The following is a 15710-nucleotide window of genomic DNA, read 5'->3' on the forward strand; positions in this document are numbered from 1 at the left end:
TCAGGACCATAGACTGTTAATATAATACAGGATCAAGACCATAGACTGTTATTATATAGGGTCAGACCATAGACTGTTATTATACAGGGTCAGGACCATAGACTGTTATTATACAGGGTCAGACCATAGACTGTTATTATTATACAGGGTCAGGACCATAGACTTAATATTATACAGGGTCAGGACCATAGACTGTTATTATACAGGGTCAGAGACATAGACTGTTATTATACAGGGTCAGGACCATAGACTGTTATTATTATACAGGGTCAGGACCATAGACTTAATATTATACAGGGTCAGGACCATAGACTGTTAATATTATACAGGGTCAGGACCATAGACTGTTAATATTATACAGGGTCAGGACCATAGACTGTTATTATACAGGGTCAGGACCATAGACTGTTATTATACAGGGTCAGGACCATAGACTGTTATTATACAGGGTCAGGACCATAGACTGTTAATATTATACAGGGTCAGGACCATAGACTGTTATTATACAGGGTCAGGACCATAGACTGTTAATATTATACAGGGTCAGGACCATAGACTTAATATTATTATACAGGTCAGGACCATAGACTGTTATTATACAGGGTCGGACCATAGACTGTTATTATACAGGGTCAGGACCATAGACTGTTATTATACAGGGTCAGGACCATAGACTGTTAATATTATACAGGGTCAGGACCATAGACTTAATATTATACAGGGTCAGGACCATAGACTGTTATTATACAGGGTCAGGACCATAGACTGTTATTATTATACAGGGTCAGGACCATAGACTTAATATTATACAGGGTCAGGACCATAGACTGTTAATATTATACAGGGTCAGGACCATAGACTGTTATTATTATACAGGGTCAGGACCATAGACTGTTATTATTATACAGGGTCCGGACCATAGACTGTTATTATACAGGGTCAGGACCATAGACTGTTATTATTATACAGGGTCCGGACCATAGACTGTTAATATTATACAGGGTCAGGACCATAGACTGTTATTATACAGGGTCAGGACCATAGACTTAATATTATACAGGGTCAGGACCATAGACTGTTATTATACAGGGTCAGGACCATAGACTGTTAATATTATACAGGGTTAGGACCATAGACTGTTAATATTATACAGGGTCAGGACCATAGACTGTTATTATACAGGGTCAGGACCATAGACTTAATATTATACAGGGTCAGGACCATAGACTTAATATTATACACGGGTCAGGACCATAGACTGTTAATATTATACAGGGTCAGGACCATAGACTGTTAATATTATACAGGGTCAGGACCATAGACTGTTAATATTATACAGGGTCCGGACCATAGACTGTTAATATTATACAGGGTCAGGACCATAGACTGTTATACAGGGTCAGGACCATAGACTGTTATTATACAGGGTCAGGACCATAGACTGTTATTATACAGGGTCAGGACCATAGACTGTTATTATACAGGGTCAGGACCATAGACTGTTATTATTATACAGGGTCAGGACCATAGACTGTTAATATTATACAGGGTCAGGACCATAGACTGTTATTATACAGGGTCCGGACCATAGACTGTTATTATACAGGGTCAGGACCATAGACTTAATATTATACAGGGTCAGGACCAGAGATGGGAGTAAGTCACACATGGGCAAGTCCCAAGCAAGTCTCAAGTCTTAACCTTCAAGTCTCAAGCAAGTCCAAGTCATTTTTTGTGACAATCAAGCAAGTCAAGTCAAGTCATAGCTTTGGTCAAGCAAGTCACAAGTCAAGTCATACCAAAGTTTCCATTTTTAAACGAGCTAAAGACAGTGATTATGAACTGCTGGAGTTTTATTTGCATTTTTTACTCAAAAGACATTGCGTCCACATACATTGAAGAGTTTAAATTAACACATAAAAAAAATCACAGCCTAAAACTGATATTAGGCCAACAATAAATCAACATTGTTCAATATGCCTCAACCATGACATTAAATCATGAAATTCCTTCAAACAATTAAAGTATAATGGTTCCTAAGTCAAATAATATTCTTCAAACATGGCTCACTTTTATGACAGAAACACATCCTTTAACCTTTCCTTCTCTTAAAGAACAAAACATATTCTTTAGGAGGAGCTTGAATCCCACCACATTTGCTTATCACATGGAATGGAAAGTATATGGTGATATTTGACAGTGTATTTGTGGAGTGAATGTGTGCGTGTTTGAGAAAGAGAGAGTGAAAAGTTATTAATATTGGTGAGTGAATGTGCTGTGAGAGTGCAGAGTGTGTTGTATGTGTGCCTAGCTTTAATTATTCACATACTTATGTCTGCATGTGTGTGTGTTCATGAGAGAGAGAGAGAGAGGGAGATAGAGCAGTTTGTTGTGTGCCTAGTTTTATTCGGCTCAACAAAGAGGGAGGGTGTGCTTATTCATGGCCAAAAACTGAAGGGACTTCAGTCCATCGCAAACGTCCAAATAGTGGTTCAGCTGAATATGGGGACTGGAACCCGAATCTCTCCGATTTAAGTGTCTGATGAAATTCGACGTCGGAAATAAGTAGCTGCAGCTGGGCTCCTGCTGCTGTATGCATTTACTGGAAGTCTGATGACCTGCTCATGGGTAGCTTGTTGTGCAGTAAATCAAAGAGCCTTAGTCAGTTGTCATTATGTGTTATTGTCCTGATCAGGCCCCAAACCTACAGGCTTTGACCTTGACTAAATTAATAGTTTTACTGCAGACCTTGCAAACTGCCATATGTTTTCTCTTTGCCTGGTCAGATGTGTAATCTTTATAGCCAAACTTTATTATTTTCTGTGCAGAGGGATAGGCGCCGATTTATGTTTTCCTCCGTGGGTGCTCACACGCGCACACCCTTTACAAAAAAAGTGTTTGCATTTCAGAACCTACGGACAGCGCAACAAACACACACACCGTAATAAAGCCAGGACAGCGCCACCTCTCACAAATACAGATAGGATTGGAGATGGAAAGTTTAACTGGCGAACGTAACCGATCAGCTTCGTGGGAAATTAAGAATCAATGCCACCGACATAACCAATCACACTTACGACAGACGCTCCACAACTGCAGTGTTTAATTTTAAATAAACGTAAAATGAACTGGCAGTCTGGCACTCGTGGGCGGTCAGTATTTTCCGGTGGGAGCACCCACGGTATCGGCCTATGAGGGATCCATGACGTTAGGCTACTAGCCATAGCCAGTGTTGTTTACTGACGGTCTGCCTCCCGCCACCGTCCATCATATCAACGGTTCCGCTGCGCGCGCAGCACCTAAAATCGTAAAATGAACTCCTCCTCAATATCAGAAGGGAAAAATATATTTATTAAACAGAAAATCAAGTCATTTCAAGTCATTTGACTCAAAGTCTAAGTCAAGTCTCAAGTCATGAATATCAATTCAAAGTCAAGTCGAAGTCTTTTATGAATGTTAATCCAAGCAAGTTTCAAGTCCTAAAATTTGCGACTCGAGTCTAACCCGAAGTCAAGTCATGTGATTCGAGTCCCCCATGTCTGGTCAGGACCATAGACTGTTATTATACAGCCTATGGATTAGACTTAGGTCAGGACCATAGACTGTTATTATACAGGGTCGGACCATAGACTGTTATTATTATACAGGGTCAGAACCATAGACTGTTATTATTATACAGGGTCAGACCATAGATTGTTATACAGGGTCAGGACCATAGACTGTTATTATACAGGGTCAGGACCATAGACTGTTATTATACATGGTCAGGACCATAGACTGTTACGGGTCCGACCATGACTGCTGGCTATTGGTGGGTCAGAACCATAGACTGTTGGTATTATACAGGGTCAGGACCATAGACTTAATATTATTATACAGGGTCAGGACCATAGGACTGTTAATATTATACAGGGTCAGACCATAGACTGTTAATATTAAGGCTGGTGGGTCAGGACCATAGACTTTAATATTATATTGCGGGTCAGGACCATAGATCTAGAATATTATGCTGGTGGTCAGGAATATAGACTGCTGCGTTATTATACAGGGTCGTGTCCAGGACTGTTATTATTATACAGGGCCTGACCATGTAGGACTGTTGGCTATGCCAGGTCAGGACCATAGACCGTGTTATTATACAGGGTCAGGACCATGACTGCCATTATACAGGGCTTCCACCATAGACTCTGGTTAATATTATACAGGGTCAGACCATAGACTGTTATTATTATACAGGTCAGGACCATAGACTGTTAATATTATACAGGGTCAGGACCAGACTGTTATTATTATACAGGGTCAGGAACCATAGACCGTTATTATTATACAGGGTCAGTCAGTAATCCATAGATCAAGCGGCTATACAGGGTCAGGACCATAGACTGTTATTTACTGTTATTATACAGGGTCAGAACCATAGACTGTTAATATTGGGTCAGGACCATAGACTTAATATTATACAGGGTCAGACCATAGACTGTTATTATACAGGGTCAGGACCATAGACTGTTAATATTATACAGGGTCAGGACCATAGACTGTTTATATTATACAGGGTCAGACCATAGACTGTTATTATACAGGGTCAGGACCATAGACTGTTAATATTATACAGGGTCAGGACCATAGACTGTTAATATTATACAGGGGGTCAGGACCATAGACTGTTAATATTATACAGGGTCAGGACCATAGACTGTTAATATTATACAGGGGTCAGGACCATAGACTGTTAATATTATACAGGGTCAGGAACATAGACTTAATATTATAAGGGTACAGGACCATAGACTGTTAATATTATACAGGGTCAGGACCATAGACTGTTATTATACAGGGTCAGGACCATAGACTGTTATTATACAGGGTCAGGACCATAGACTGTTAATATTATACAGGATCAAGACCATAGACTGTTATTATACAGGGTCAGACCATAGACTGTTATTATACAGGGTCAGGACCATAGACTGTTAATATTATACAGGATCAAGACCATAGACTGTTATTATACAGGGTCAGGACCATAGACTGTTATTATACAGGGTCAGGACCATAGACTGTTATTATACAGGGTCAGGACCATAGACTGTTATTATTAATATCAGGGTCAGGACCATAGACTTAATATTATACAGGGTCAGGACCATAGACTGTTATTATACAGGGTCAGGACCATAGACTGTTATTATACAGGGTCAGGACCATAGACTGTTATTATACAGGGTCAGGACCATAGACTGTTAATATTATACAGGGTCAGGACCATAGACTTAATATTATACAGGGTCAGAATCCATAGACTGTTAATATTATACAGGGTCAGGACCATAGACCATTAATATTATACAGGGTCAGACCATAGACTGTTAATATTATACAGGGTCAGAACATAGACTTAATATTATACAGGGTCAGGACCATAGACTGTTAATATTATACAGGGTCAGGACCATAGACTGTTAATATTATACAGGGTCAGACCATAGACTTAATATTATACAGGGTCAGGACCATAGACTGTTAATATTATACAGGGTCAGGACCATAGACTGTTAATATTATACAGGGTCAGGACCATAGACTGTTATTATACAGGGTCAGGACCATAGACTTAATATTATACAGGGTCAGGACCATAGACTTAATATTATACAGGGTCAGGACCATAGACTGTTAATATTATACAGGGTCAGACCATAGACTTAATATTATACAGGGTCAGACCATAGACTGTTAATATTATACAGGGTCAGGACCATAGACTGTTAATATTATACAGGGTCAGGACCATAGACTGTTAATATTATACAGGGTCAGGACCATAGACTTAATATTATGCAGGGTCAGGACCATAGACTGTTAATATTATACAGGGTCAGGACCATAGACTGTTAATATTATACAGGGTCAGGACCATAGACTTAATATTATACAGGGTCAGGACCATAGACTGTTAATATTATACAGGGTCCGGAACCATAGACTGTTATTATTATACAGGGTCAGGACCATAGACTTAATATTATACAGGGTCAGGACCATAGACTGTAATATTATACAGGGTCCGGACCATAGACTGCTAATATTATACAGGGTCAGGACCATAGACTGTTAATATTATACAGGGTCAGACCATAGACTGTTATTATACAGGGTCAGGACCATAGACTGTTATTATACAGGGTCAGGACCATAGACTGTTAATATATTAGGGTCAGGACCATAGACTTAATATTATACAGGGTCAGGACCATAGACTGTTAATATTATACAGGGTCAGGACCATAGACTTAATATTATACAGGGTCAGGACCATAGACTGTTAATATTATACAGGGTCAGGACCATAGACTGTTAATATTATACAGGGTCAGGACCATAGACTTAATATTATACAGGGTCAGGCCGTAGACTGTTAATATTATACAGGGTCAGACCATAGACTTAATATTATACAGGGTCAGGACCATAGACTGTTAATATTATACAGGGTCAGGACCATAGACTGTTAATATTATACAGGGTCAGGACCATAGACTGTTAATATATAGGGTCAGACCATAGACTTAATATTATACAGGGTCAGGACCATAGACTTAATATTATACAGTGTCAGGACCATAGACTGTTAATATTATACAGGGTCAGGACCATAGACTTAATATTATACAAGGGTCAGGACCATAGACTGTTATTATTATACAGGGTCAGGACCATAGACTGTTAATATTATACAGGGTCAGGACCATAGACTGTTAATATTATACAGGGTCAGGGACCATAGACTTAATATTATACAGGGTCAGGACCATAGACTGTTAACATTATACAGGGTCAGGACCATAGACTGTTAATATTATACAGGGTCAGGACCATAGACTTTAATATTATACAGGGTCAGGACCATAGACTGTTAATATTATACAGGGTCAGGACCATAGACTGTTAATATTATACAGGGTCAGGACCATAGACTTAATATTATACAGGGTCAGACCATAGACTGTTAATATTATACAGGGTCAGGACCATAGACTGTTAATATTATACAGGGTCAGGACCATAGACTGTTAATATTATACAGGGTCAGGACCATAGACTGTTATTATTGCGGGTCAGGACCATAGACTGTTATTATTCGGGTCAGGACCATAGACTGTTAATATACAGGGTCAGGACCATAGACTTAATATTATACAGGGTCAGGACCATAGACTGTTATTATACAGGGTCAGGACCATAGACTGTTAATATTATACAGGGTCAGGACCATAGACTGTTAATATTATACAGGGTCAGGACCATAGACTGTTATTATACAGGTCAGGACCATAGACTGTTAATATTATACAGGGTCAGACCATAGACTGTTAATATTATACAGGGTCAGGACCATAGACTGTTAATATTATACAGGGTCAGGACCATAGACTGTTAATATTATACAGGGTCAGGACCATAGACTGTTAATATTATACAGGGTCAGGCCATAGACTTAATATTATACAGGGTCAGGACCATAGACTGTTAATATTATAAAGGTGTCAGACCATAGACTGTTAATAAGGGTGATACAACTGTTATTATACAGGGTCAGGACCATAGACTGTTATTATACAGGGTCAGGACCATAGACTGTTAATATTATACAGGGTCAAGACCATAGACTGTTATTAAGGGTCAGGACCATAGACTGTTATATACAGGGTCAGGACCATAGACTGTTATTATACAGGGTCAGGACCATAGACTGTTATTATTATCTGGGTCAGACCATAGACTTAATATTATACAGGGTCAGGACCATAGACGTTATTATACAGGGTCAGACCATAGACTGTTATTATACAGGGTCAGGACCATAGACTGTTATTATTATACAGGGTCAGGACCATAGACTTAATATTATACAGGGTCAGGACCATAGACTGTTAATATTATACAGGGTCAGGACCATAGACTGTTAATATTATACGGGTCAGGACCATAGACTGTTATTATACAGGGTCAGGACCATAGACTGTTATTATACAGGGTCAGGACCATAGACTGTTATTATACAGGGTCAGGACCATAGACTGTTAATATTATACAGGGTCAGGACCATAGACTGTTATTATACAGGGTCAGGACCATAGACTGTTAATATTATGCAGGGGTCAAAAAGACTTAATATTATACAGGGCAGACCATAGACTGTTATTATAGGGTCGGACCATAGACTGTTATTATACAGGGTCAGGACCATAGACTGTTATTATACAGGGTCAGGACCATAGACTGTTAATATTATACAGGGTCAGGACCATAGACTTTAATATTATACAGGGTCAGGACCATAGACTGTTATTATACAGGGTCAGGACCATAGACTGTTATTATTATACAGGGTCAGGACCATAGACTTAATATTATACAGGGTCAGAACCATAGACTGTTAATATTATACAGGGTCAAGGACCATAGACTGTTATTATTATACAGGGTCAGGACCATAGACTGTTATTATTATACAGGGTCCGGACCATAGACTGTTATTATACAGGGTCAGGACCATAGACTGTTATTATTATACAGGGTCCGGACCATAGACTGTTAATATTATACAGGGTCAGGACCATAGACTGTTATTATACAGGGTCAGACCATAGACTTAATATTATACAGGGTCAGGACCATAGACTGTTATTATACAGGGTCAGGACCATAGACTGTTAATATTATACAGGGTTAGGACCATAGACTGTTAATATTATACAGGGTCCGGCCATAGACTGTTATTATACAGGGTCAGGACCATAGACTTAATATTATACAGGGTCAGGACCATAGACTTAATATTATACAGGGTCAGGACCATAGACTGTTAATATTATACAGGTCAGAACCATAGACTGTTAATATTATACAGGGTCAGGACCATAGACTGTTAATATTATACGGGTCCGGACCATAGACTGTTAATATTATACAGGGTCAGGACCATAGACTGTTATCGGGTCGGACCATAGACTGTTATTATACAGGGTCAGGACCTCTATTATACAGGGTCAGGACCATAGACTGTTATTATACAGGGTCAGGACCATAGACTGTTATTATTGAACGGGGTCAGGACCATAGACTGTTAATATTATACAGGGTCAGGACCATAGACTGTTATTATACAGGGTCCGACATGACTATTATTATACAGGGTCAGGACCATAGACTTAATATTATACAGGGTCAGGACCAGAGATGGGAGTAAGTCACACGTGGGCAAGTCCCAAGCAAGTCTCAAGTCTTAACCTTCAAGTCTCAAGCAAGTCCAAGTCATTTTTGTGACAATCGCCAAGTCAAGTCAAGTCATAGCTTTGGTCAAGCAAGTCACAAGTCAAGTCATACCAAAGTTTCCATTTTTAAACGAAGCTAAAGACAGTGATTATGAACTGCTGGAGTTTTATTTGCATTTTTTACTCAAAAGACATTGCGTCCACATACATTGAAGAGTTTAAATTAACACATAAAAAAAATCACAGCCTAAAACTGATATTAGGCCAACAATAAATCAACATTGTTCAATATGCCTCAACCATGACATTAAATCATGAAATTCCTTCAAACAATTAAAGTATAATGGTTCCTAAGTCAAATAATATTCTTCAAACATGGCTCACTTTTATGACAGAAACACATCCTTTAACCTTTCCTTCTCTTAAAGAACAAAACATATTCTTTAGGAGGAGCTGAATCCCACCACATTTGCTTATCACATGGAATGGAAAGTATATGGTGATATTTGACAGTGTATTTGTGAGTGAATGTGTGCGTGTTTGAGAAAGAGAGAGTGAAAAGTTATTAATATTGGTGAGTGAATGTGCGTGTGAGAGAGTGCAGAGTGTGTTGTATGTGTGCCTAGCTTTAATTATTCACATACTTATGTCTGCATGTGTGTGTGTTCATGAGAGAGAGAGAGAGAGAGGGAGAGAGAGCAGTTTGTGTTGTGTGCCTAGTTTTATTCGCTCAACAAAGAGGGGAGGGTGTGCTTATTCATGGCCAAAAACTGAAGGGACTTCAGTCCATCACAAACGTCCAAATAGTGGTTCAGCTGAATATGGGGACTGGAACCCGAATCTCTCCCGATTTTAAGTGTCTGATGAAATTCGACGTCGGAAATAAGTAGCTGCAGCTGGGCTCCTGCTGCTGTATGCATTTACTGGAAGTCTGATGACCTGCTCATGGGTAGCTTGTTGTGCAGTAAATCAAAGAGCCTTAGTCAGTTGTCATTATGTGTTATTGTCCTGATCAGGCCCCAAACCTACAGGCTTTGACCTTGACTAAATTAATAGTTTTACTGCAGACCTTGCAAACTGCCATATGTTTTCTCTTTGCCTGGTCAGATGTGTAATCTTTATAGCCAAACTTTATTATTTTCTGTGCAGAGGGATAGGCGCCGATTTATGTTTTCCTCCGTGGGTGCTCACACGCGCACACCCTTTACAAAAAAGTGTTTGCATTTCAGAACCTACGGACAGCCGCACAACAACACACCGTAATAAAGCCAGGACAGCGCCACCTCTCACAAATACAGATAGGATTGGAGATGGAAAGTTTAACTGGCACGTAACCGCGATCAGCTTCGTGGGAAATTAAGAATCAATGCCACCGACATAACCAATCACACTACGACAGACGCTCCACAACTGCAGTGTTTAATTTTAAATAAACGTAAAATGAACTGGCAGTCTGGCACTCGTGGGCGGTCAGTATTTTCCGGTGGGAGCACCCACGGTATCGGCGCCCATGAGAGGGATCCATGACGTTAGGCTACTAGCCATAGCCAGTGTTGTTTACTGACGGTCTGCCGCCACGCGCCGCGTCATCATATCAACGGTTCCTGCGCATGCAATAGCACTAAAATCGTAAAATGAACTCCTCCTCAATATCAGAAGGGAAAAATATATTTATTAAACAGAAAATCAAGTCATTTCAAGTCATTTGACTCAAGTCTAAGTCAAGTCTCAAGTCATGAATATCAATTCAAAGTCAAGTCGAGTCTTTTATGAATGTTAATCAAGCAAGTTTCAAGTCCTAAAATTTGCGACTCGAGTCTAACTCGAGTCAAGTCATGTGATTCGAGTCCCCCATGTCTGGTCAGGACCATAGACTGTTATTATACAGCCTATGGATTAGACTAGGTCAGGACCATAGACTGTTATTATACAGGGTCCGGACCATAGACTGTTATTATTATACAGGGTCAGAACCATAGACTGTTATTATTATACAGGGTCAGGACCATAGACTGTTATACAGGGTCAGGACCATAGACTGTTATTATACAGGGTCAGGACCATAGACTGTTATTATACATGGTCAGGACCATAGACTGTTATTATACAGGGTCCGGACCATAGACTGTTATTATACAGGGTCAGAACCATAGACTGTTAATATTATACAGGGTCAGGACCATAGACTTAATATTATACAGGGTCAGGACCATAGACTGTTAATATTATACAGGGTCAGGACCATAGACTGTTAATATTATACAGGGTCAGGACCATAGACTTAATATTATACAGGGTCAGGACCATAGACTTAATATTATACAGGGTCAGGACCATAGACTGTTATTATTATACAGGGTCAGAACCATAGACTGTTATTATTATACAGGGTCAGGACCATAGACTGTTATTATACAGGGTCAGGACCATAGACTGTTATTATACAGGGTCAGGACCATAGACTGTTATTATACAGGGTCAGGACCATAGACTGTTAATATTATACAGGGTCAGGACCATAGACTGTTATTATTATACAGGGTCAGGACCATAGACTGTTAATATTATACAGGGTCAGGACCATAGACTGTTAATATTATACAGGGTCAGAACCATAGACTGTTTATTATACAGGGTCAGGACCATAGACTGTTATTATAGGGGTCAGGACCATAGACTGTTATTATACAGGGTCAGGACCATAGACTGTTATTATACAGGGTCAGTAGTTAATATTATCAGGGCGGACCATAGACTGTTATTATTATACAGGGTCAGGACCATAGACTTAATATTATACAGGGTCAGGACCATAGACTGTTAATATTATACAGGGTCAGGACCATAGACTTGTTATTATACAGGGTCAGGACCATAGACTTAATATTATACAGGGTCAGGACCATAGACTGTTAATATTATACAGGGTCAGGACCATAGACTATTATTATACAGGGTCAGACCATAGACTTAATATTATACAGGGTCAGGACCATAGACTGTTATTATATACAGGGTCAGGACCATAGACTTAATATTATACAGGTCAGGACCATAGACTGTTATTATTATAGTAACAAAAAGAAAAAATGTTATATTATACAGGGTCAGGACCATAGACTTTAATATTATACAGGGTCAGGACCATAGACTGTTATTATTATACAGGGTCAGGACCATAGACTTAATATTATACAGGGTCAGGACCATAGACTTAATATTATACAGCCTATGGATTAGACTAGGTCAGGACCATAGACTGTTATTATACAGGGTCAGGACCATAGACTGTTATTATACGGGTCAGGACCATAGACTGTTAATATTATACAGGGTCAGGACCATAGACTGTTATTATACAGGGTCAGGACCATAGACTGTTATTATACAGGGTCTGGACCATAGACTGTTATTATACAGGGTCAGGACCATAGACGACCATAGACTGTTAATATTATACAGGGTCAGGACCATAGACTGTTAATATTATACAGGGTCAGGACCATAGACGACCATAGACTGTTAATATTATACAGGGTCAGGACCATAGACTGTTAATATTATACAGGGTCAGGACCATAGACTGTTATTATACAGCCTATGGATTAGACTAGGTCAGGACCATAGACTGTTATTATACAGGGTCCGGACCATAGACTGTTAATATTATACAGGGTCAGGACCATAGACTTAATATTATACAGGGTCAGGACCATAGACTGTTATTATTATACAGGGTCCGGACCATAGACTGTTAATATTATACAGGGTCAGGACCATAGACTTAATATTATACGGGTCCGGACCATAGACTGTTAATATTATACAGGGTCGGGACCATAGACTGTTAATATTATACAGGGTCGGACCATAGACTGTTAATATTATACAGGGTCAGACCATAGACTGTTAATATTATACGGGGTCAGGATAATAGACTGTTAATATTATGCGGTCAGGACCATAGACTGTTAATATTATACAGGGTCAGGACCATAGACTGTTATTATACAGCCTGGATTAGACTAGGTCAGGACCATAGACTGTTATAAATTTGCCGGACCATAGACTGTTATTATACAGCCTATGGATTAGACTAGGTCGGACCATAGACTGTTATTATACAGCCTATGGATCAGACTAGGTCAGGACCATAGACTGTTATTATACAGGGTCCGGACCATAGACTGTTATTATACAGCCTATGGATCAGACTAGGTCAGGACCATAGACTTAATATTATACAGGGTCAGGACCATAGACTGTTATTATTATACAGGGTCCGAACCATAGACTGTTATTATTATACAGGGTCAGGACCATAGACTTAATATTATACAGGGTCCGGACCATAGACTGTAATATTATACAGGGTCCGGACCATAGACTGTTAATATTATACAGGGTCAGGACCATAGACTGTTAATATTATACAGGGTCAGGACCATAGACTGTTAATATTATACAGGGTCAGGACCATAGACTATTATTATTATACAGGGTCAGGACCATAGGCTGTATAATATTATACAGCCTATGGATTAGACTAGGTCAGGACCATAGACTGTTATTATACAGGGTCCGGACCATAGACTGTTAATATTATACAGGGTCAGGACCATAGACTGTTAATATTATACAGCCTATGGATTAGACTAGGTCAGGACCATAGACTGTTATTATACAGCCTATGGATTAGACTAGGTCAGGACCATAGACTGTTATTATACAGGGTCCGGACCATAGACTGTTATTATTATACAGGGTCAGGACCATAGACTGTTATTATACAGGGTCCGGACCATAGACTGTTATTATACAGGGTCCGGACCATAGACTGTTATTATTATACAGGGTCCGGACCATAGACTGTTATTATACAGGGTCCGGACCATAGACTGTTATTATTATACAGGGTCAGGACCATAGACTTAATATTATACAGGGTCAGGACCATAGACTGTAATATTATACAGGGTCAGGACCATAGACTGTTATTATACAGGGTCAGGACCATAGACTGTTAATATTATACCGGGTCAGGACCATAGACTGTTATTATACGGGTCAGGACCATAGACTGTTAATATTATACAGGGTCAGGACCATAGACTTAATATTATACAGGGTCAGGACCATAGACTTAATATTATACAGGGTCCGGACCATAGACTGTTATTATTATGCAGGGTCAGGACCATAGACTTAATATTATACAGGGTCAGACCATAGACTGATAAGATTCATATGGGTCAAACCATAGACTTAATATTATACAGGGTCAGGACATAGACTTAATATTATACAGGATCAAGACCATAGACTGTTAATATTATACAGGGTCAGGACCATAGACTGTTATTATACAGGGTCAGGACCATAGACTGTTAATATTATACAGGGTCAGGACCATAGACTTAATATTATACAGGGTCAGGACCATAGACTGTTATTATACAGGGTCAGGACCATAGACTGTTAATATTATACAGGGCGGACCATAGACTTAATATTATATATGGGTCAGGACCATAGACTGTTAATATTATAGAGGGTCAGGACCATAGACTATTATTATACCGCCTATGGATTAGACTAGGTCAGACCATAGACTGTTATTATAATCGGGTCGGACCATAGACTGTTATTATACCGCCTATGGATTAGACTAGGTCAGGACCATAGACTGTTAATATTATACAAGGGTCAGGACCATAGACTGTTATATACTGCAGCCTATGGATTAGACTAGGTCCGGACCATAGACTGTTATTATACAGCCTATGGATTAGACTAGGTCGGACCATAGACTGTTATTATACAGGGGTCCGGACCATAGACTGTTATTATTATACAGGGGTCAGGACCATAGACTGTTAATATTATACAGGGTCAGGACCATAGACTGTTATTATTATACAGGGTCAGGACCATAGACTGTTATTATACAGGGTCAGGACCATAGACTATTATTATACAGGGTCAGGACCATAGACTGTTAATATTATACAGGGTCAGGACCATAGACTTAATATTATACAGGATCAAGACCATAGACTGTTAATATTATACAGGGTCAGGACCATAGACTTAATATTATACAGGGTCAGGACCATAGACTTAATATTATACAGGGTCAGGCCATAGACTGTTATTATTATACGGGTCAGGACCATAGACTTAATATTATGCAGGGCAGGACCATAGACTGTTAATATTATACAGGGTCAGGACCATAGACTTAATATTATACAGGGTCGACCATAGACTTAATATTATACAGGATCAAGACCATAGACTGTTAATATTATACAGGGTCGACCATAGACTGTTATTATACAGGGTCAGGACCATAGACTGTTAATATTATACGGGGTCAGAACCATAGACTTAATATTATACAGGGTCAGGACCATAGACTGTTATTATACA

This window comes from Perca fluviatilis, chromosome 4 (assembly GCF_010015445.1).
Source record: "Perca fluviatilis chromosome 4, GENO_Pfluv_1.0, whole genome shotgun sequence".
NCBI lineage: Eukaryota > Metazoa > Chordata > Actinopteri > Perciformes > Percidae > Perca > Perca fluviatilis.